Below are 23,882 nucleotides of genomic sequence, written 5' to 3' on the forward strand. Positions count from 1 at the left end.
TTTTTCCCATTTATAGGTGAAATGGAGAAAACCACCTGAAACATCAAGCACAGTTTGAAATGGCATTTATAGCTTTTCCCATAAGGCTTCCAGGATCTTAGTAAATGGTAGGTTTCTCAAGGATCAGATCAGCACACCTCACATTCATGATCATATATTGGAAAAGGTGGTTTTGTATCATACCTAGGGAAACCTCTCCCATGACTTCTGAATTTAAAGACAGGCTATGCAATCTCTTGGAGTCACAGCCTTGAGCATTTTCAGAAACCAGTGTTGGATTTTCCTCAATGATAAAAAAGCTATCATCAGATTCAAAGCCCTAGAAAGGAGTCCTTTGAAAAGCATCAGTGAAATACAGATGAATATAGACAGGGTAAGAGTGCTGAGGCAACAAACAAGGGAATATTAGGCCGTGTGAGAAGATCCCTTGGAAAGCTCACAGTCAGCACTGCTAGAGAAGTCTTCAGAAATTTACCAGACAGCATTTCACATGGCCAGGAAGAAAAGACAGGTATAAGAGGTGAATTAAAGCTGGTCCATCTGAGCTGTGCTGGGCATTCAAGACCTGCCAATCTCAGCCTCTGTGTTTAGGTGAGGTTACTAATTATTTCTTCTTAACTTCACCTGCACACATGAATATTTTCATAAGTTCCTAAACTAAGAAAATATTTGTTTGTATTTCTCTCCATGGTAAATATTCTCTGCTGCTAATTCTCTTATAGATGGAAAGTACTCTATTATTTCAACTCTACAAGATGCATTTTCCTTTCTGCTTTGTAGTACTCAGGACTGTGCATAGACAGGGGCAGAAGTTGAGGCATTTTTGCTGCCCAGTATGAGAATGGCAGGTTACAGCTGGCAACTCCTTATGACTGCACTGCTGAAGCCTAATTTTCCCACCCCCTCAGTCATTCTGGGTATGTCCACTGCATTGAAAACACCAACCAACAAGCCAACCAAAAAACAACCAGAAGGTGAAAGAAAATGAAGGTGAAAAAGACAGTGAAAGGCAGACTTCTTTTAACAGAATGAAAAGCTAAATTTTCTATTTCTCCGGAATTTTCAGTGAAACAAATGCAGGTGGAAGGATCAGTGGAAGAACAGTTTTCCCATTTGTTCTTTTCACACACGGGGATTTAGATCCCAGCAAGTCCAAGAACTGAAGTATATTTTAAGGTGTACTATAAAGGTCTTCCATTTTGAATCATTATTTACACCAAAGCAAAATAAAGCAAACAGGGTAAATAACATTTCCCAAAAATCAGTTATTCCATATACCTCCTGCTGCACAAAGATTTCATTCTCATATTTTTTTTCTCTCTTAATAGGTTGCAATTTAGGAAAGTCTTTCAAATGTGAAAATTATCCTGTATGCTTAAATTCTGTAATTACCGAGTATTTTGGAAAATAAATCAATGTCTAAAGAAAAGAAGTCTGCTTGAGCTCCATGTTCAAAATTAAGTCCACTGTAGTGTTTTACTGAATTAAATGTGCATTTGACCCCTACCTCTGTCCTAAAGCCATTGGGAAGTAAACACTCACATTACTTAAGTTTTTTGAAATCTCTTACATGAGAATCCTGACTTAATGTCTCCTAGATAATTTTTGTTTGTATTTTTATCTTTTCACACTTTCTTTAATATTTCCAATGCCATGAAATCAAAAGATCATGCATTATTCCACACAATGACTCATCAGAGCTATGAAAGTTACCCTATTTCCTCAGAGGTTCTACATGGAATCCAGAATATCTGTCGTGTGTTTTGGTTATTTTTATCATTTTCAGATGTTCCCTGGTTCTTTCAGGAAATCCACCTTCAAATTTTTGATGATTTTTTTCTTCCTTGGTATTTTAAACAAAATGTATGTCATGTTCCTGCACTGTACTATTCTAACCTCTTTAAGTCTCCTTGCAGTTTAACTTCCTTCTATTTGCTGATACACTTAATTTGATGTAGCTGTCAAATTTGACCAGTGACAAATGTAACAGCCCTTTTAAAATAATCACAAGATCTTAAACACTAATGGTTATAGTACTGCTCAATGCATTAACCTCAGCTCTCTGTATGACAGAGTTTCTAATCTATTATGTGATACTGGATGCTTTGATTCCAGCATAAATCAATAATGTAGCACTATAGTGCATGCATTATGGAATTTCTCATGTAAGAAAATACCTGCTGGTTTGTTTGTTTGGTTTTTTTATCTATATGACAATAGGTTATATTTGTCATGCAATAAAGACATATTTTTTACTATTTCAGAGTGATAGTCCTATTATAAATATTCATACAGGAATCATTTCAGGCCTTATCAAATCCAATACAATAGATGATTAAACAGGATTGATATTAGTATAATGTTTGGGGTTTTTTGTGTGGTCAAACCCTTATGAGGTGAACCTTGCACATGTCCATGCAGAATATTATATGCAAGTATAAGTTTGCATTTCTTCAAGCCAGCTCAACAACCAAAAGTAGGTACATTAGTGCAGTTCCTGAGTTTGGATAACTCAGCTGGAGCAGAACATCAGAGGATCAGAAGATTCTAGAAGGTTCTGGCACACATGTCCTCTGAGAGGAATTAGTTCAGCTATCTCTGCAATGCACAAAGCTAAATGTCTGTACCTACTGCAATAAATACTTCCATGGATTCCCATCTTCTGCAGCTAGTCAGGTGTGTATTGCCAGTAGACCCCATACAGAGATTCGTACCTTTTGAAAATAAAGGAGAAGAGGACCAAAAAGAGGGCAGATTTCCGAAACTATCCAGATTTCAGTACTTCTGACAAAATTCAAACACTTCCCTTTGGCCTAGAAGAGCTTACTCACAGTGTTACTCTTAACAAATACTTATTTTTGCTAAAATCAAAATGATCAAGCAATGAAAACGAGCAGACTTTTTTTAAGACACCTTATCTACACTTCCAAAGAACAAGAACAGAGAAGCACAGCAATTGGCAATTCAGGCCAACTATTAGAAAAGCTGACTGCATACAAGTCTAAATGGAAAAGATCAGTTATTTTTTCATTTAGACTGCAATAATTTCTCTTCAGCATTCAGAGGGCTCTGCCACCTCCTTCTACTCTCCAGCTGTAAAAATTCTTCAGAAAGTACTGAAGTAAATAATGAGCTAATGCAATTGCTGTTGCAAAGTATTTACTATTTTTGTTAGCCCTAGAGAAAGTGCTGACAGATTATTGTGTCCATTTCTCTGTGCCATACCATCAAATTTGTGTCTAATAAATCAGTTAATTTCAGTATAATTATACTTGGAGAAAGATTGGACCATGAAGGTCATTGTTAGTCATTTGAGATTTCTTGTTTTTTCAGTCAATAGTTCTCCTTATTGAAAACTTGAATAAAAAATTATATCATATTCTTATTTTTTACAATTCTTCATTGAGTGAGCAATGTCCTTGGGAGGGATACTTTTATTTTGCTCTCCCTTTTCATGTACATCAGCAGTTCCTTATTCAACAGTTCTCAAACAACATAGGAGAATTTGTATTTGACATTCCAAAGCTCATAATCTGGGGTGCAGAACTTCCACAAAGAGATTCCCAGAAACAGAATGAGCAGAACCAAGAGAAAGGAGTGAAAAGATCTACCTCCTCCTGCTGTCAAGGGTACCAGAAGTCCTAAGACCTTATCTTTAACGTCTCACACAAATCACAGCCCCTAGGGATGGAGTTGAAAGGATGATTTGATGGAGTTGAAATGATTTGGAGGTTAGAAGAACACTAATGAGTTGAGTCTCTGAGCTCTGCCTGTCTGAGTCCATTGACTTTGCACCCTTGCTCATTGTCATCATAGCAGTCCTACCTTACACAGTGTCTGCCACTCCTCACTTGAACAGATAACTTATACAGCAATTGCTCAGAAGAGAATAATTGTGAAAACTCAGCATTTTGTCAGTGTGAGGTAGAAGTCAGACACAGCAAGGTCTGAAGTGCAGCAAGACTTTTTACAGCAACTATGTTGTTTTCAGTCCATGAGGTACAGGGGTGCAAAGGCTGGGGGACAGGGAGGACACGACAGAACTCACTGTACCCTCTGCTCAGCTTGTAGGTGAAAGCAATATCTACAGTGGGGAGAGAAGGGACAGAAAGCCACACCGCCAACTCCACTGACAACAGGGAAAAGGAGATCATAGAGAAATGTGGGAAAGTTTGAACATTTTTTCTTATCTACACTAAAATGCATGCTCTAGCAAAGTCTATCTCCATTTCCCCAACAAAAGCTAAGAAAATGAAAGGACAGTGTCTTTAAGACACCATGGTTATCATCTCTCTCTGCACTACTCAGGAATATGATGGGAGGTACCAATATTTGACTGTATCCCAATTAACCTCTTGAAATTGCAGTGAGAGATGGCAAGTAAGAGTAATTGCAGTAAGAGTATTCACTACAAAAATTCCAGAGCATTCTTTGGTCTGCTTCACACTGTTGAGCTGGCTGAAGGAATTCTTTGGAATCTGGTGAAGTAGCTGTCTCCTAACATGCCAATGAAAATATGACACTGCATTTCCTTTGCTGTTTTGGGGCCTGTATGTGAATTGGCAACATGGCATTATACTTAGAAATGAGTCTTAGAAATGTGCAGTGCTCGAGCTCTCAGTCTGCTTGAGTATGCCAAGTCAGACAGAGCAATAGGTCCTCTCACGGTGGTGGCAGGGCACATGGCACATGAGAAATGCCACACTATATGGGCAGATTTTTCAAGGATCATAGAGATGTCTCCTGCTGGGCAGTTTAGATCCATGTCCAGCCTGAAGGAAAGATTTGTAATCTAGCAATCTTTCCTGGGATAGGATGAGAGGCTTTCAGGCAGCAGGTGCCCAGGGCTCTCTAAGGGAATTACCTCACAATTTTCTACTTACAATTTGTATTTTATACACCAACAATAAAAGAAAGATATAATGAAGAAATCTCCTTAAGAACCTGGGGAGAAAGGACTTGGTTGATTCATGGTCCCATTCAGCCTCAAATGTGGAAATAAAGTTCTAATAGGAAGATGATTTGAGCAGAAGGAAAAGCTGAATTGTATTTCTTCAGTTACCTTGAGAACAATTCACAGGGACTAGACTAACAAGCTAAAAACTAGTAAAATCATGTGCCTGGTAATCTGTTCTTCTTCTGTGCCAAAGCAATGAATTTTGTCTCATCAACCAGTTGTCTCTTGGATGTTCTGTTTTCAAGCAATTACAGAGAGTTTTAGATACAACTTCACATTATAAAAATTTTATTGGATATGTAAATTGAAAGGCTGTTCTCTGTTGAACTATAAAAATAAGGGTAAGCATAAAAGAAAAAATTCAATAAATGAGATATATATACATTGGATATTGGAAAGGCAAATTAATGCTAAGCAGAATAATAAGGGCTGGAATTGGACCAAAGGACAAAAATAAATAGGAGGCTAGAAGTAAATTGCCTGTCTTCCAAAGAAGGCACTTGAGCCCAGCAGCAGAAAATGGAAAATGTACCCTAACCACATTTGTATATTACTTTTCAATCACAAAACAAAAGTTATCTTATGCAGTTGCCAGCATGTTCGGTGAACCAAGAGTAGTACTAAAGAAGAGTTTAGAATACAACAAACTTTATCTGAGAAGAAGGAAACTGAAGTTCATACAACTTAACTTTATTTGAAAATGAAGGACATTTTCATTTCACTGAGGAATTATGATACGTGAGGGAAGATGTAGCCTGACTAGGAACAAGAGAACCTGAGCAATACAGTTCAGACTACTAGAACCACTAAGAAATATTTCCTGACCAAAATATTTCAGAGTTTTGACTAACATAAATCACTAAAATTTTAAAGGTTTCCACAGAAATTAAGAATCATGTTCTGACCTCTAGAACATCAAAGGCTTAAAGGGAATTCTTTCTCCTATATGTCTGAATTCATGAAGTACTAAAATATGCTTTTTCTTCATATTTTGTGATATTCAGTAGCCTCAGGAAGGATTGCAGACATCCTTCCTTCATGTTCCATATTTCAGAAACTGCTCCTTAAAATCTCCCATCATAACCATAAATGAACTTCAAACAGTTATGCAGAAAAACTTGTCTTTCATTTAACATTAGATAATATGTCTTGTATTTCTAATAATAATGAATCTTTAAGTTCTCCTCAGACACAGTACAAAGATAAATCTTACAGAATAGAAAGTTTCATGCCCTTAGATAGGAAGATACTGTATGGGTAAAAAGAATCAATGGTTTATTTAAGTTATTTCAAAGCTGCATCTAAGTCAGTAAAAACCACTAAAAGCAGATCTCACTTGCAGGAAGTTTTTAAGGATAGAGCTTGGAGTTAGTAAAATACATACAAGAATGATTATGTGATGATGACTTATTTAAAATATCCCTTAAGCACCTTTCCGTTCGCTGTCACATTAGTTAATCTTATGAAGATTCAGTTGTAAATTTTGAGTAATTTCTCAAAAAATATCTACATCTTTGACAGCTTCATCAAGTCACTGCAAGGTTCATAAATTCAATCAAAGATATGCTGTATTTCTTGGCTCAGATACACTCTTTGTTTAATTCAATAGAAAGCTTCTCAGGCCTTTTGGGGCAGTGAACCATGGCCTGCAGAACTTCAAGGTGCTCCTAAGACAATGCAGGTTGCAATGAAAGCCAGTGAAGCAAGCAAAATTTGTCAAATAAGCCACACAATTTATTCTTAGCTATTTAAAAATCTGATTTAAGTTTCCTTGTACTTTACCATATGACATCTCTACCCTTTTAGCAAGAATTAGCAGGTAAAAATCCAATATTGGCAAGTTTTTGCATATTAATAAATTAAATAAATACTAAGAAATTAAAATTCAGGTGCAGATAATGTTGTAAATGTATATTCACAAAAACAATATAGAATTGAATGGGCTTTTAGGATATTTGATAAACCAAAGTTTGTATGTCTGGTGTTCTTTTTAATTTTAACAGTTATAACTAAGTTTCTCAAGTGTAAATTATCAGTTTTCAGTCCCCATGTACAATCCAGGCTTCCTCACACAGCTCCTACTCTAAGGCATCATCATGAGCCCACAATCCTGCAGTTTTCTTCAATATTAAGGAAGCAAAGTTAAAAAGGGAAAGAGTTATTAATACAGTTTACATCTGTAAAGTTTTGGCCAGCAAATGGCCAAAACTCACAACATAATCTACTGAAACTATGTCACACAACAAGTATTAACCACCTCTACATCCCTCTTCCCATTTTATGCCTTTACAGAGAAAGCATGCAATTCGTTGTGAAAAAAACCTGTGTTCAGCATTCATCCTGGCATTGAGTAAAATGGCTCAAACCTCTGTGATGCCTTGATATATGATTCAGACCCTGTATTTTAAGGAGGCTGATAGAGGATGGAAATAAGAGTCAGATCTTAGGTCAATTTTGGAAGCTTAAGGCTGAATTTCCTGACTTCAGTTGCTTTGAAGATAATTGTCAGCCTTTTGTAGTTATTATAAATATTTTCATAATATTCACATTTCCTGATTCCACCCTGAAAGAAAGCAGGAAATGCCAACAATTGGGAGAATTGACATTTGTTAATGGAGCAAATGGCTTGCCTTTGTGTACAGTACACATGAGCTGGATAAGTGAAATTTTAAATGCTGATCCAAAGCAAATGCAAACCCTGAATTTTCTGAGATTTCCTCTTTATTGGAACTTATTCTCACATATTTCAGCTGTAAACTTTCTTGCCAACTCAAAACAGCCCTTTTGAAGTGATAGCCCCGTAGTGAAAGTAGAAAGTGTATGGCTTATGGTATCATCTTGTAGGGTGAGAGGGTAAAAAGAACAGGAGTGCTGTGTATCAGACTGGAGCTACAGGGAGGAAAAGTGAACATGTGCTTGTCAGAAACAAGAATTTTGTAATATGAATGTACGACATGCAATATATACCTAAAGAAAATCCCAGGTTTTCAATGAAACTTCCTTCAGTTCAAAAAGAGCCTGCAGGTTTAACAATCTGTCAGAGCTAATATTATATATGTGACCTTAAATATTCATTGAGTTTGTAGAGATTTCATCTCCTTTTGCATTTACCAAGAATTATTCATAATATGGGAGTTTCTGTCATAATTCAGACACTTTAGGCCAAAAAATGTAGAAAGAAAACTAAAGCCCAAAAGAGGAAATGACAGTGATGGAATGGGGATAAGTGATAGTTTTAAAGAAACTCACTGTACATCTATAGTTTTCCCTTTTAACACCTTATCTTCAAGCTATACTTCATTTAAGATGTCGACACAGCTTGATGTGAAGTGCATAATTTATCGAATGCTGACTTTCTTGTATGATTTATTTTGTTGTTTTGCAAGTCAAGTACAATCTTGCAACTCTGTCTTACGCATAAAATACTAAAAAAACCCTTTGTGTTTACTGAAGCAGTGATCAAAACATGAACATTATATGCCACATCTAGTTTAAAGCACAAATATGAGTGCCAAATTTGCCTAAAATCAAATCACTCATCCAGAATGCACAACATCAAAGAGTTTTGATTCGATTTGACAAGGCAGTACAAGGCACTTAATGGAACATTCAACACACCAATACAAATTTGCTTTGCCTGTTGCATCACTCTCTACTTCCTGCTCCTTATTTTATGAGGTGATAGAGTTGACAAAAAGGAGATTAGAGAGATCTAGATGGAAATCTGTACTTTGAAACTTGGCTTTTAAAATATTATTTATCATTTGTATTACATCAAGATGGAGAAAGATACATATTCCTTATTTTCAGAATGCAGTGCCTGTATCTCTATTCAAAACCAAAGATTAGAAATTAGTTTTTATAAGTAAAGTGATGAAGAAATACATAAAAAGGATGAGTCACATGACAAAGAAAATTCAGTGATAAACCTTAAAAATAAGTTCAGAAATTGTTTGCAATATTGGGCATACAATTCATACCAAAGATCTAGGCACATGAAATTACTATTCTAGGCTTATTATTACCAAAAGCAGGCTTTATAATTGCAAAATGTAGTCCTTGCATTTGAAGACATTGCTTTTTTACCCACAAGTGTATCCATAGTAAAATAAGCCTCATCAAATCCTTTTATGCAGAGGTAATATGGAAGACAGGCAAAACCTTTTCTAGAAAACAGCATTGTTATTACTAGGGAATATGTCCTATACCTAGAAGTATATTCACATATTTCTCTTGGTTCATCTCTCTCTCTTTCAGATGCCCATGGATACCCATCTACAAGGATACCTACACACCACGTCTGACTCAGTTGAAGGACCTACATCTTACACTTCTCTCTTCTAACAGTATCAAATGTCTGCTCTTCATGTAGCTCTCGTGAGATATTTGGTACTTTCTGATTGTGTCCTTTTTTATGGCATCATAAGGAGTTTGCCCTTATGGAAAGAAATTAGGTATTAGAAAATTATTTTGAAGAAAAAAAATAGATATCAGGTAATCAATTGGAAAGATATTAATGGAAAGTTCATGATACACTAAAAAGTTTAAAAAAAAAAGAAGAAAAAAAATCTGCATCATAGTCATTCAATGCAAATTCACACAGGAATAGGTTTGTCACATTTTTCTATTTTTGTTCTCCCCCTCAAAGGGTCCTCTCTGTACCAGTTCCCAGGTGTCTCCCATCACAAGCCCACCCTCTGCATCCTGGCACTCCCCAGCCCAGAGCAGGACTGCACCCTCTTGTCCCATACCACTGCCCCAGGCAGCACCTTTCTCCTTTTCCCCTTCCAACACACAAAGGCAACATGAAATAAAAGGTTGGGCTCTTCAGAATATTTTTCTCCCACAACTTTCAACAACTATAGTGTGATTAAAATGAGTACTTCTGATTAATCAAACTGATAGTTTTACCTCCTCATTAGAAGAACTGGTTTTCTACCAGCAGACTCCAATAGAGATGGACAGACAGACATTAATACAATTAAATGCAGGAAAAATTAAACTATAGAAAACAAGTAAAAAATTTTACCCAACATAAAAACCCCTTTGTATCATCTGTCAGTTCTTGCCACTGTGAAACATCACTGGAATTCAAGTATATAAGTTTTGTAAGATAAAAACTAAAGTTTAAAAAAAGGGAAATATGCTCTTCTGTGTTTTGAAAGGTAATTATTCTATGTCCGTATGTGATTGTGTGAGGTATGAAATAACTAAATATTCAAACTCCTCTAATTTAAGCCTAAAAAAAAAAGTAGAATAAAATGGGTTAGCTGCTGTCTTCCTGGTAAAGGCTTCTGGTCTAGTTCAGACCCAGTAATCAATGTGACATTATAACCAGGGACATAACAAGAAGCAGCTTGGACCATGAAAAAGCTCTCTGATTTTTCAAAACAAATCAGTCTTTTTTGGATGTGTGCACAGCCTGCTGCTCTTTAAATCTTCAGAGCACTGAAAATAATGGCATTTACCTCCCAAAATCCAAGCAAGTTTGTCCTGAGAAATAGAAGTACTCCTACATAGACAAGACTGGGTTGTCTGTGATTGAGTTTCTTTGTTCAGGCTGAGCAATTGTTGGGTATTCTCGAAGGCTTCACAGAGACACTGACTGCGTTTGGCATGCCTGCATTGAGTTGACACAATCATTTGTCCTCTTTGCACAGTCTAGAAGAAAAGAAACCACAATAGGTATTGGGATTAAAGAATTCAACTTTGCTGGTCTATTTACACCAGACAAATAGAGTACCTGGAGTATCTGGAATCAGCACATTTCTACCTTAAAAATAAGGAATCCAAAGAGCCTCCAGTGCCACCTTGGCAAGTGTTTCTCCCACTAGGAACTTGAAGTGACAAACTAGATTGAGGTTCAAGGCAAGGTTTGGGCTTCAATCCAGCTGTCCGTAGCATCCTTCAAAAGCCAACAGAGTTGCACAGCTCACCCTCTGCCCAATTCTCCCTCCAACAAAAAAGGATGACAACATGCAGGTCCTTACCTCTGAGAAGTAATAATCCATGCAAATCAGCCAGATAATGCAAAATGACATTGTGGGAAAAAGAACAAAGCAAGAAAGAACAGTCAGCCATTAATTTCACTGTACATCAAGGATTATTGACACATAAAATATCAGAAACTAAAACATTCCCAGTTCAAATTGAGCAACATCCTAGCACAGCACCACACTCATTTCAAGAACTCTTTCCTTATAACATGTGATTATATGAAGCATAATTTTATTTGTATCTAATTTCAGGATCTTAGAAGTTCCTGAATTTCCAAATGACCCTATGTATCTTTTCTCACAAAACCTTTTATTGTTAAGGAACATTGTGTCAGTCAGCCAAAACTCTGTTTGTCAAAGCACTGTGATTAGTTCCAAATTTTGGCTCTAATACTAAGTAATAAGCATTTTCATAGATACACCAAGGATTCTGAATAGTTTCAGTTATTCTAAAAGGTTGTGGAAAACTGTGGTACTTAGAGACATGAATACTTTATTATAATACCTCAATTATTAGCTTTACTCTTTATGCAAATAATATAAAGTAGGGTATGTGTTTATAACACAATATATTTGTCAAATAATACAGCACAAGCCATGCACCGTTCTGTCAAACATTCTGCCAAAATGGCAGGTGAGGAGAGAATGTGGAAGCAACATAATGAAAATGTCCAAGTCAGTCATTACCAAAGAATGAGTTCTTTATTTTGTCCTGTCTTGCTTTTAACCACAGGTCATGCCTCCCTAGAGGCATAAAGTATATATATATATATATATATTATATATAATATTTTATATATATATATATATATATATATATATATATATATATATATATATATTATATATAATGCTACATAATACAATGTAAGTCTGATCAGTTTCATCTGAACATTTCAAAATTGTATTTTAAATATTGATATCTCATTACTAACTAGCAAATACTGTTAGGAACAAAACTCAAAACTTTTATTTTCTATAGGAGGAAATGATCCCCCCACCAACTTCATGTTCTACTCCAAGTCATTAATCAAGATATAATTAATTAAATTTTTATCATTCCTCAGAATGGAGAAAACAATCTCTAACAATGGTCTACTGAGCTGTAGCCATTAATCTTAGGTCATAGGCCATGAAGAAATGACCTGAAAAGGTACTTTAATTAACACCAAGTATTTGTTACAAGTGATAATCATGATCGTTTTAGTATGTGCCAAGCAGAAGATAAGACTGATGAATCTCTTGTGGTTAGAGTATTGATTTGTAATTTATATGAGAGAAAGATATTTTAACAGAAGGGAAAAGGTATCAAACATTTAGATCAGAGGTTATAGTATCTTACAGGTCTCTGAGGACTTTGTTTTCCTTTTGAAGAACATGTTTCTCATGTAAGTTATCATTATGTACCCCACAAAATATAAAAATATTGAGCTTTATGATATGGCGGCCATATTTGTATACATTACGTTGACTTGTTGACTGTCACTCAAAATAAATACTTACAAAATCCTAAATCTAAGCATTTGAGCCCTTGACTTCAGCCCCTTTATAATTTTGTAGATCAATTTTTCAAAATATCAGTATTTGTGAAGATCAAACTCAGAGTTCCCATTCAACAGTGGGTATCCAAGGTGAGTGGATAAAAAACTTTAAGACTTGTGCCTCATGAAGAGACTTGCACCCCGTACACCTTCAGAAGTGTCACACAGCAAGGTGCTAAGATAAATGAAAGAGATACTACAAGTTGGCAGGTGACAATTCCCCAGATTTTTTGAAAGATGTGTGCTCTAAAGCTACAGATCTAAATACAATCTAAATTACCATAAGAGATATACCTGTCTCAACTTCCCGCAATGCTTGAGCTTTGCCTTCTCCAAAACACAGAAGACCTTCTGCATCTGAGCTATTGCAGTTTATTGGAATCTCTTTTCCTTAAATTTTAAGAGGCATTCAATTACTTTTTCTGCCAATTTCCTATCTCTTCAGCCAATTGAAATGATTTCTCTTTTATGGTGTCATGTTGCACAGAACATTTTGGAGAAAATAAGTTGCCTTTCAGCATATGAAGGAACAGCAAAAAATCCTGCATTTAATCATCCAAGAAAACCACAGAAGAGCTAGTAATGAGTGAGCTACACAAGAAATTCTCTCCACAGCTGTTTCTAGAGTACACCAAATGCAGTTTTCATAGAGTGGAAGTACTGTTTTGCAGTACAAGCTTCCACAAAGCTGGTCTAGTGCAGAGAAGCTGGGAAACATACAGCCAGCTTTACTTCTGTTACTTTGCACTGGACTGTTTCATTTCTCAGTAAAATCAAAGGAATTATATGCATAAGAAAATTTTACTCTGTGGAAGGGGAAAAAGGGGGAAAAATGAGCTGAAAGTCTGAAAATTGGAAAAAAGGGGGGAAAAATGAGCTGAAAGTCTGAAAATTTTAGCAACTAATCTAAGAATATTTAAATTATTCCATCAAGCTCTTTTGTTTTGACAGGTGCTTCAAAAATTATTTGATAGTTCACATTTTTCTAATGTCATCAGCGTAATGTTGTACAAAGTATATGTGAATTATCTGATGGGCCTAATGTACTGAGCAGAGGGAGTAAATCCAGCTGTCTCTGGGGATGTTAGTTTGCTTTAGCATATGCCAATTCATATTGAACTTGAAACTGATGTTGCTCCCCATTGTGCTGTTGCATCACTTACGGACCCTTGTAATGCTTCCACAAGTGAAGAAAGAATATTCATTAGAATAAAAGCTGTGAGTATTTCAAGGGGTGTTTCTGCAACAATGAATGAGAATTTCCCTGTGGCAAGGAAAAAAAAAAAAAAAAAAAAAGAAAAAAGAATTGATAGAGTCAATATCTTAATGGGCCATACATGGCTAAACAAGGCAATGAAATTAAAGATTTATGCTTTCTCTGTTTCTCTATTTGGTATTAGGGCTAAGAAACTTGTGGAATATTGCTACTCATGAACATCAGGCAATGTCATGTATTTATGCTCACCTGTGAAATTCCAAGGACATTAAAATATGGTCATCTTAACAGCTCCTGGTTTGGATTTCAATGAGAGCTCCCAGAGCTCCAAGTCCTTAGCGCTGCAGAAAACAAAACCACTTTTATCCAGGCATCCAAATTTTTGTCCAACAGCCAACATTTCAGTTTGAGATTTTTGCCCCTCATTCATGGTCCCATTTGGGATCTGATCTTTTCAACACACTTGCTGTTTTCAAAATAGCTGAGTTCCATCAGGAACATGGAGGAACAGATAGAGCAATGGATGGCACCTCTGTACAGGAAAGCAAGGATGGAATGTGGTAAACACTTTCCGGGTGCACAGAATAATAGGAGGAAATCAGACCTGCCAAAGAAAAGGGTCAGGCAGAGAAAAAAGCTTGACTTTTTGACTGCATAAGGATAGCTGTTAGCAGCCAGAAAATTATCAAAGAAGGACCTAACGCCTAGAGCTTGTCCTAAGTCAATGCTCTCTTTACAAGCAGGCTCAGGAAGCTGCCACCATTATGGTCCAGTGGGACAGAAACAGAGCATGGCATGCTGTATTTGTGTGCAACTGCACTCCTACAGTGTACTCTGAATAGCTTTCCACCACAGTGCTCTTTCAAATAGCTTATCAGCAGCAGGAAATATTTCCCCAGTTGGAGGAACTGCAAAGGAGGTGAGAGAAGGTGATCTGACAGTACCTGCTTCCTCAGAAATGGTGACCAGCAGCAGACAGGCTTGTCCCCCATCTACATGTCTGAGTCTGTTCTTGTGTTTAGGCTTACATTCTACAAGGGGAGTCCATTTCCTCCTCCATTCTTGGAAGAACAGAAAACAAATATCTATACATTCTCCTCCAAGGCTGTTTTCCCACCTCTGATGTTAGCTGACTTACTCTAGATTTAAGCTTTAGAGAACCAAAAATCAAACTAAGTGGGTGAAAGGAGGCAAGATCAGAAGCTCATGCCCCAAGCTTACACATCAGGGCAGATTTTGCTTTTGGTTTTTGACAGTCTGTGGGGATGGTTTAAGTGGATGAGGAGAGCTGCAGCAGAAATTTCAGGAAGAGCTCATCAGAGATGTATTTTTTCTGCTAAATCCAGAATCAAAGCACAGAAGAAATATGCTCAGGCTAAATACTAAAAAGAATATTTGGCAAGGAGAGTAAAGTGGAGAGCTCAGTTTGCAATTGCACAGATCCAAAATACTCCATCTAGTCTGCAAACAAGCAGCAAATGTAGAGTGTCATTGATGAACATCTAAGAACTTAAGAACATAAATCACCACTCTGATATATGTGCCTACTGATTAAATTTATGAGATTCACTAGTAAGATGCAACTCATTCCAGGGAAGAAGTTGATTGTTCACCATGTTTGTAACATACTTACAAAGCCTCCTGGATTGGAAATATCATAATTAGAAAATGTGCATGCACAAATTTAGAACTAATTATATAAGAAAGCATATCATATCTTACCACACTTGCACCATATTTTGGAGAAAACTTTAGACTCCTCACCTTCCACCTTAGAGCTGAGAACTGCGTACTAGATAAGATGTTTTCTGTAGTAAGATTACGACATTTTCTTGCTGAAATGTGTGAAATACCTCTTGTGCTTTAATTAAGAAGACACTTTTTCAAAAACAAGAAACCTCCTTGCCCTGAAACAAAACTTCAACCATCACATATGGTTTCTTCATATATGTTTGAACAGCTCTATGTGAGATGTTTAACAATGTGGCAACACTTGGGGGATGACACTGCAACCTGCCTCATGAGGAGTGATATCTGGGAAAAGCTTATGGCAATTCCAATGTCAGCAGCATCAGCAGCAACTCCTGTATGTAACTCAGAGCTGTGCTTGCCTTTTCTTTCCATGCGTACAGGGTAATCCTCAGAGCATTACCAAAAATGTCACTGCCTTGTGTCAGTTTAAGCAGCCAAGTCAATGTGGTTTGTGCATGGGCATGATGATTATATCTTAACATTTTCCATTTAGTTACTGAAGTCATGCTTACTGGGGAGAAAAAAATGGTATGGATTATTCTGCTCCAGTATGTGAAAGCCATGTGAAAGCCATGATTGATGACACGGCTCTGAGGAATAAGCCTCAATGACATCTGCAGCACTGCTATGAGGTTACTAAAAACCACAACCTGTGAATTGAGAAAGAAGCCCTTAAAAATGATTGCTGACAAACACAATGAAAGAGATTTATGGATTGCCTACATCAAGAGTGTCCAATCCTTGTGAAGTGGATGGCTTGTCTCATTCATTATGCTACTGTGACATGAAAATGAGATTCTGCTCCTTTCCCTTTTTTTTTTTTTCATTTCCACTGAGTGAATATCAGGGACTCCCTTCCAGGGAAAATAAACATGACTTATGCAGCCACTGAACTTTCAGTGATTTGAGCCCTTCATTCCCTTAATGGTTGAGGAAAACAGGATGTCTTTAGCTCCAAACAAAAGGGATATCACCTTATCAACAGTAGATTTTAGCAAGTCTATTATATGGCTGTAAAGTCAAAACCACTTTTAAATCCAATTATCTACATTTTTACTGCCTTTATTCCTGAAAAGTCCTCATACTAAATCATTGAAGGTTGACATCTCAAGTGTTAAATATACTCAAACATTGCTAAGTTCACAGTAGTCAGAGTCTTTTCTCAAGTGCATTGTTATAAAATGCAGTCAGGAAGAATCTAGAAGACTCTCAGCCACATGCAAGGACAAGGACACAAGGGTTGTTTCTGTATCACATGGTAAAAATATATATATTAAAGATAGAAAAGAGACAGTGGGTCTAAGAGTTAAAGATGAAGAAGCCTCGTTCACAGGCAAAGGCTATTCTCAGAACTACTTGTAACCTGTACTGTCAGAACACCTTGCTGTGAGCACTAGTTCTGACACTGTGATCTCCTGTTTTAATCTGGTGGAAAAACATGCAGCTGTGAAAGCTGAATTGGAAACAGATATTCTTCTTACACCAGTCAAGCCTTCTCTGAGAGTGTGTTTTACTACCCAGAGAAGAAAAAAGGAAGATAATGTCTGAATCTGCATATACAGCAATTCCTGAGATCTACAATTCACACAAAATGAAAAGGACCTTGTGTTTTTTGAAGGATTTTTGTGACTTAAGGTCTTGGGCTGAGACAGAAGCTGTATGGAGGGAACAACAGGTAATGCAAAATGGCTGTGCTGCTAATTTATGTCAAACCAGCAACCTTAAAACTACAGGCTGCTCCTGGGTCACAGGAGTTGTCAAGGCACTCCTTTTAGTCTCTGTTAATATGGGGTTCTGTCAGGTCAATCAAACTCTCTATTTGCTTGGGGATTTTACACTGCCACCCATTGGTGTAGTGGGATGCTCCTGCCCTGCTCCACAGCACACTGTGTTACACTGCTGGAGGGTTTGCTTATAGTTCCAGTGAGGCAGGAACAGAGCATGGCATGTAGAGCCATGTAGAGCCCATGTGCTGGGACAAAATATGAGAAGGAAACACCTTGATACACATATCTAATCTACAGAACTTTACATGGATTATGTCTGCAAGTACTGGTATCTCTTTCATTTCTAATGTTTAAACATGAGCATTTCACTCTGAAGAGAACATTTGGGAGTAAGATATACAGCCTAGTTAGTTGTTAATCATCATCAAAGAGATATCAAAGGGTCACAGAGAAAGTTCAAATACTTATCTAACCTAGTCACAGAAAAAGAAATATCAGGCTGTAAGTAAGTCAAAAGAGAATGAAATAATTTAATTCCAACACATATCCTAATGAGAAAGATTGTGTACGGGAAACATGACAAAAGGTATAAAATGAACAGGCAAGCAGCTGGATGACGATGGACTGCGTTGTGGAAATATGAGGAAATTAGTGTATCTTGTGGATCATGTGGAAAGATGAGGAAATTACTGTATGTGTTGTGTCATGTGAAAACATAAGTTGCACCCTAGGCTTTATTATCAGAGCCTTCTTGTTGATATAGGCTGGTTTTGCTGCACAACCCTGCAAGGATGGAGGTCACACGACATCCCCTGGCACCATATTCCTGTCCTTGGTTGATCTCAGGTTGAAAAAGCTTATCTCTTTGAACTTCTGTTTCAACGTTACACCCATTATCTTTTGTCCTCTCCCCAGGCACCTCTGCGAACAGTCTGGCACCATCATACCCTACTGGTAGAGACTGGGAGGCTGCTGTGAACCCCCCACTAAAATCTCTTCCCCAGGATAATATGAACCCCTATTACCAGGCCTCTGCTCTCAGGGCAAGCAATCTGGATCCCACCATCTTGGTGAGCCTCTGCAGAACACACTCCAGTTTGCCCATGCCTCCCTTGTACAAGGGGGCTCCTCAGTGGCCTCCCATCCCTCACCCTTCTGGGTGGACTCCTCCTAGCCCATCTCAGTGTGTGTTTGTCTGCCTCTGCTGCAGGTAGGGGCTTTGCCCACAGGGTTTTCTGGAGTACACTGCCGGGATGGTTATCCACACTAGCTCCAAACCAGCCTGCTCTGCTGAAAAACAGAGCACCATGTGGACTCAATAACTTGCCAAGAAAGTTACTAGGAAGCAGGAGAAATTAACCTGAGTGTATCTTCATGCTGCTGCAATCAGATGATTTCTGATACCTGCAATAACCTGCTTAGAGGTAATTGCACAATACAGCATGGCACAAGTGGTACTGTGGTCATCTCCTTACATGAGGATAGAGAACAAGATGTGACTGTTAGAGCTGTAGCTGTGACAGTCTGAAACACTTAACAGCAGGCTTAGAACAGCTATCTTTGTGTTATAAATGTGAAAGTTCTAGAAGTCAAACTTTATCACCTACTCAGCTTCTTGAACGCCTGTGCTCTCAGCAACAGTGACCTTGAACCAACTCAGAGCTTTATTTTCCATAATGCAAGGACACCCTCACATCCAATATATAGTACCCAGCACCAAATACATCCTAGACAGAGGCAGATATAAATGTTGGCTGCTTCCTGATACCATAACTGTGAGTTACAAGCTTCTGATAGTAGTTACTGTCTCTTTGTCCTCACTAAACATTTTATTTAGCCTGAATGATAAAAGTCTCTTTTTTTTTCCTCAAAAATATATGCAAAATCCTATAAGGGATATAAAGTAAAAACTGTGCATGTGCCATGCTGAAATGCAAAATGAGAAGCCTGGCAGTCAATTGTGTAAGACCACTTTAATAAAGTAAATATTACGATATTGAAAAATGGTTCCTTATCAAGTCAGCTTTAGAGTGGGTAGGGAGGAGGACAAGGGAAAGAAGAGTATATGCTACAGACCTATGAAACACTTAAATGAACCAGAAAGACTATCTTTCCAATAAATATGCAGAGCAGATTCTCAAACACCTTTCTGAGATGTATTGCATTTTATTTGAAAGAATATATGAGACACTGCCTGTGTCGTTATCTGAAAGGTGTATTCATTAGTATGGTACATTAATGTTAAGTCATTTAGTCTATGTTTACTTGGAGACAGGGCAATTTTGAATTTAGCACTGTACAATCATCCAGGACTTATGGAGCCCTTCTTTGAAGTTTTTGAAAAATTTTAACTGTTCACATACCTGGAAAACTCTCAGCCTGGGCCAGAGAAGTCAGTTTGGGCTGATACCCTCCTTCTCAACATGTCTGCTGGTAGAGAGTTAGGTGAAAATTATGAGTCACAGAGATTCTTTCCTGGAAATATCCTGTGATCATTTTTGCAGAGATTTAGAGCCCTTTAGAGCTGGATACTGTCTCCAGGCCACCATCTCCAATTACTACAGAGTTCTATTCCTAAACTTAGATAAAACACACAATCACAGGGGAAAAAAATAGGGGTTTTTTTCTCTCTTGGGCTTATCTGCCTTATACAGTGCATTACAAACTTTCCAAACTTTATACAGTGTATAATAATAAAGAAGCAAATAATTGAATGAATAAGTTAAAACGTGCCCTTGTTTTCTGGGAAAACTAGAACAGTAAAAAGCTGCAGCACTAAATCTTTTCCATACATAGCAACTTTGGTGGAATCTCATCTCTCACACTCTGCCTAGGGTAGCACCTGCCTCTTCCTCCAGACCTTGCCTTTGGCACCAGAAATTGATGCTAAATAGTTAATGCAGCAGATGTGAAGAATACTATTTTTTTGAATGATTCAAAGCTGCCTTTCTTTTCTTTGGAATCCTGTCAAGTTTGTTTTGGCCAGCCTCAGAGGTTCTCCACCCAGCTCTGTATAAATTTGAGTCTGATAATTTTTCAGCAAATAAAGTCATTAATCATCCCATTGGGTCACTTAGGACAGCAAGGTCTAAGATGATGAGCAGCAAGTCACCCAGGCTGCTGCTCTATGAGAACAATGGGGAGTTGGACAGAGCTGCACAGGCCTCCTACTCTTTCTGACTCTGCCTTGTACAATTCACAAATAAGGACGTAACCTTGAAATGTGGAATGGTGGGCAGAACTCATCTCTTTTTGGTCATACTTTGAGTTAACAAATTCTAGTGGCCACATAATCCTAAACAGGGCACAGCAAACTGGGTGATATGTGGCATAGAGGACCTGCCCAGGATCAGAAGGGAAGTCTCCTGGGAATCAGAGCCATATGACAGTTGATAAAAATGGCACTCAGGGTTTCACGCCAGAGCTATCCCAGTGACACCTACAGCCCAAAGTAGGTCTCTCAGCCATATCTCACTTTCTGGGGAGGGATCAGCCACCCCAAGTGCTTGGGCAAACTGGGTGTCTTCCCTGGTTATATTTTGAGATCTTGCACGTACTGTGTCATGGGAAATCTACAGCCATTGAATCTGTACATCCTGGACACAGGAGCTGAGAAGATGCTGATGAGGGTCTGCATGGAAAGTGCAAGGAAAGAGAAGGCAATGATGGCCACTCCTGACTGGCTCAACCAAGCATAGTAGTGATCACCCCATTTCAGGGAACCAAGAAAAACCATACATACCTTCCCTTGCTCAACAGTTCATCCACCAGAGAACATGTTCTCAGGAGTTGGCACAAATCAGGGCTTTAACGCTGCACTTTCTGTGCACTAACCCACAGACCTCCCAATGAAGCTATTAATTCCCAAAAGCTTGGCATCCAATCTCTCACCAACCCTGTTCTCCCCTGTCTGGGTTTCACCTTCTGACTGACACTCATTCCTAGAAGGGTGTACTGAAATCAATTCCACTTCATGTGTCAGACTGGACAGGTTTGTTCTCTGGCAAAGTCAGTCTCCAGCATTCACCATCCACTCTGTATGCTCCTCTTCCTCTCTTACTCACTTGCACATACCAGGTGACATAGCTGGCACCTTTCCCAACAGTTTGAAAGTTGTGGATTATTGATCTGGCTCTGGCTGAGGCTTGTAATCCACCTTTCCAACAACGTTTGTATTACCTCTGTGTCAGTGTGCACTTTTTTTAGCAAACTCAAGCTTATCGTGGCAAGTCTTGTCCCTAAATATAATAGAGTCCTTTCTCCCAAAAATTCCCTCAAGAAATTCTCTGATTTCCTGTCCCCACCAGCTCTCTTGCTTATTGCTTGAGCCACAATTTACTTAGAAAGTATCATAGATCACCCCAGCTATGAAACTATAAATATAGTATATATGTAAATATATATGTAAATACAGATGTATATATGTATATATATATGTGTGTGTATATATATATATATATATATATATATATATATATATATATATATATAAAATATTGTACATAAATATATAAACATCCCAATAATCAAATTAAGGAAGACTGACAGACAATGGTTGAATTCTCAGCAAGTCCTTCTTGATGGACACTTTATATATATTGGCCTCCTTCAACTACACAGCAGCAACTGCTCCTGGGTTGCTTTTCATGAAAATATGGGGTCATAGCTTAACTAACAATTAACAATGATTCATTGTAGTTGTCCCTTTCAGCAGTCAAGGAGTATATTGGTCATACTGGTCACATTATTTTGACTATCATGAGGGGAGGGGGAAGACTAGTCTTGTACCCCATTTTTCCCAAAAAGACATGAAGCCTGTGTAAATATTACCTTTGGTTTTATAATTGCTTAAACATGGTTCAAACAGCAAAGGAAGGAAAGGGCTTTACCCTGTTTTCTTATTGTCTTTTCAACCAAAAGTTTGAAACAGTTTGTTGTGAGGCATCCCTTGAGCCCAGGTACGCTGGCTAGCACAGCAGAACATCTGAGATTCTCCATTTATAAAGTGATTTATCATCTGTGCTGTGGTCTAGCAGTGAACAGGGGATCTACCACTAGAAGCAGCACATACCTTGAATGCCACAAGGAACAAAAAGTGTCCAATCCCCATGAAGGTTGACGAGATTTGTTTCATTAGAAATTATTTCACTCCACTGTGGTCTGTCATCAGGGAATGTCTTCCACAGCTACAGCAAGCAGCGCATACCTAGTGCAGAAGGGGTGAATGATCTGTATTATCATTCATGCTATCATTGTCATACAGAAGACACATTTTTCTCCATTAACAGTGCTGTAACTTGCAAAACATCTAGGGCTACATTTTAATTCCTTTTATCTGTTGATAAAATGCAAACCATTTTTCTTTCCCGTGCATGCACCCATGGCTATTTATTACTGCTTCCTGTGCCCATCAGCAACAAAATTCTTGCTGTTTCATCAGTAAGAAAGTCTAAAACAATTTATAGACCATAACTTCCTCTATGAGAAATGTGAATTATGTGGCCAATAGAGCCTTCAGCTACTTGCATGAGTATTTTTTTCCCAACCAGTCTCTGAGATAGTTATCTACACTTTCATTACCCCAAGATGACATTAATGCCATTCGGTGCTGACTGGTCTGCCTGATAAAGCTAAGCATAAACCCAGGCTGATGCAGAATGTGACTGACAGTTTTCATAAGAAAAGCCAGGAGCACATATCACCTCCCTAGAAAGAACTGCATTTGGCTGCCAGTTAAACATATGAATTTTAAAAATGTTACATTTGATATGCTGTATTAAATTTTACATGATCTCATTATAGTCTATATCACTTTCTCCTCATGTTCCTGAATGTCTTTGACAGTCATCTGTCAAATCACAGGAGCTGATGTCCATTTGCAGAGTAAAACCTTTTTACATTGGCAATGAGTAGGAAGCAACACTTCCAGGGAAAGCACCTTCATAAGGAAGCAGAGGAAGAAGGGTAGGACAGAGAATCAGGATCTTGCTTTAAATCTGGGATGCAGTGTAGTGCCTAAGAGCAGCTGTCCCACAACACACCTTGCCTCTTAATATGCAGAATTCTGAAGCAAAAAATGCTTTTTCATGTTGTAGAGCATGTGGCAAACACAAGTTTAAGCAGTGGATTTATTTGGGAGGTTAGAAGAATACAGAAAACTGAATATAATACTAATACAGTCACCATAGGAGCTGGTGGCTTATTTTGATTAATTCAATTCTCTCAACTTTAATTTGTTCCTACTTATTTTTACTATAGCTGTGCCACAGATTTGTGTATTGACAGACTCAGTCACATTCTAGTAATTTTCATGAAAACTGAGGGTTCAGGGGCTAGGTATAGCTTGGACTTCTGACACCAAATTTGGCAGAGATATTTCCAGTGAATATACAAACAACCAACACATTTTGAAGCCAGGCTATGATCCAAATCAGGAACAACTGCTGCCCAGGACAACTGAAAGAGGCAATATTTTCTGAAACAGGAGGAAAGCTGTTCATTGGTAGAAAATTTTTGCTTCAATATTGTCATTAACTTTTGACATTTTAAAATGTAAAATAGTGATCTCTTGAAATAGCATTGGTGCTCTCTGTATTGACATACAGTTTTTGGGAAAAATGTTTAGAAATATCAAAAAATATTCAAAACAAAATGAAATATTTTCTGTTCAATTCCAAATGCATTATTAGAATA

The 23,882-nt window shown here is 37.7% G+C and overlaps 2 long non-coding RNA genes across 3 annotated transcripts in view; both read right to left on the minus strand.

Annotated features, from left to right (window-relative positions):
* LOC143693726 (uncharacterized) overlaps positions 1–10,941 on the minus strand; it is a 33,277-nt gene extending 22,336 nt beyond the window's left edge. For both annotated transcript variants that reach the window (XR_013181664.1, XR_013181665.1), the window contains exons 1-2: positions 10,731–10,941; positions 10,426–10,618 (exon numbers count right to left, since the gene is read on the minus strand). This is a non-coding gene — a long non-coding RNA (uncharacterized LOC143693726). The remainder of the gene's footprint in view (positions 1–10,425; positions 10,619–10,730) is intronic.
* A 4,041-nt stretch (positions 10,942–14,982) lies between these two features.
* The window catches only part of LOC143693727 (uncharacterized), a 47,897-nt gene continuing 38,997 nt past the window's right edge, over positions 14,983–23,882 (minus strand). Inside the window, exons 4-6 of the long non-coding RNA XR_013181666.1 lie at positions 22,261–22,395; positions 19,553–19,616; positions 14,983–15,518 (exon numbers count right to left, since the gene is read on the minus strand). This is a non-coding gene — a long non-coding RNA (uncharacterized LOC143693727). The remainder of the gene's footprint in view (positions 15,519–19,552; positions 19,617–22,260; positions 22,396–23,882) is intronic.

Source organism: Agelaius phoeniceus, chromosome 3 (assembly GCF_051311805.1).
Source record: "Agelaius phoeniceus isolate bAgePho1 chromosome 3, bAgePho1.hap1, whole genome shotgun sequence".
Lineage (NCBI taxonomy): Eukaryota > Metazoa > Chordata > Aves > Passeriformes > Icteridae > Agelaius > Agelaius phoeniceus.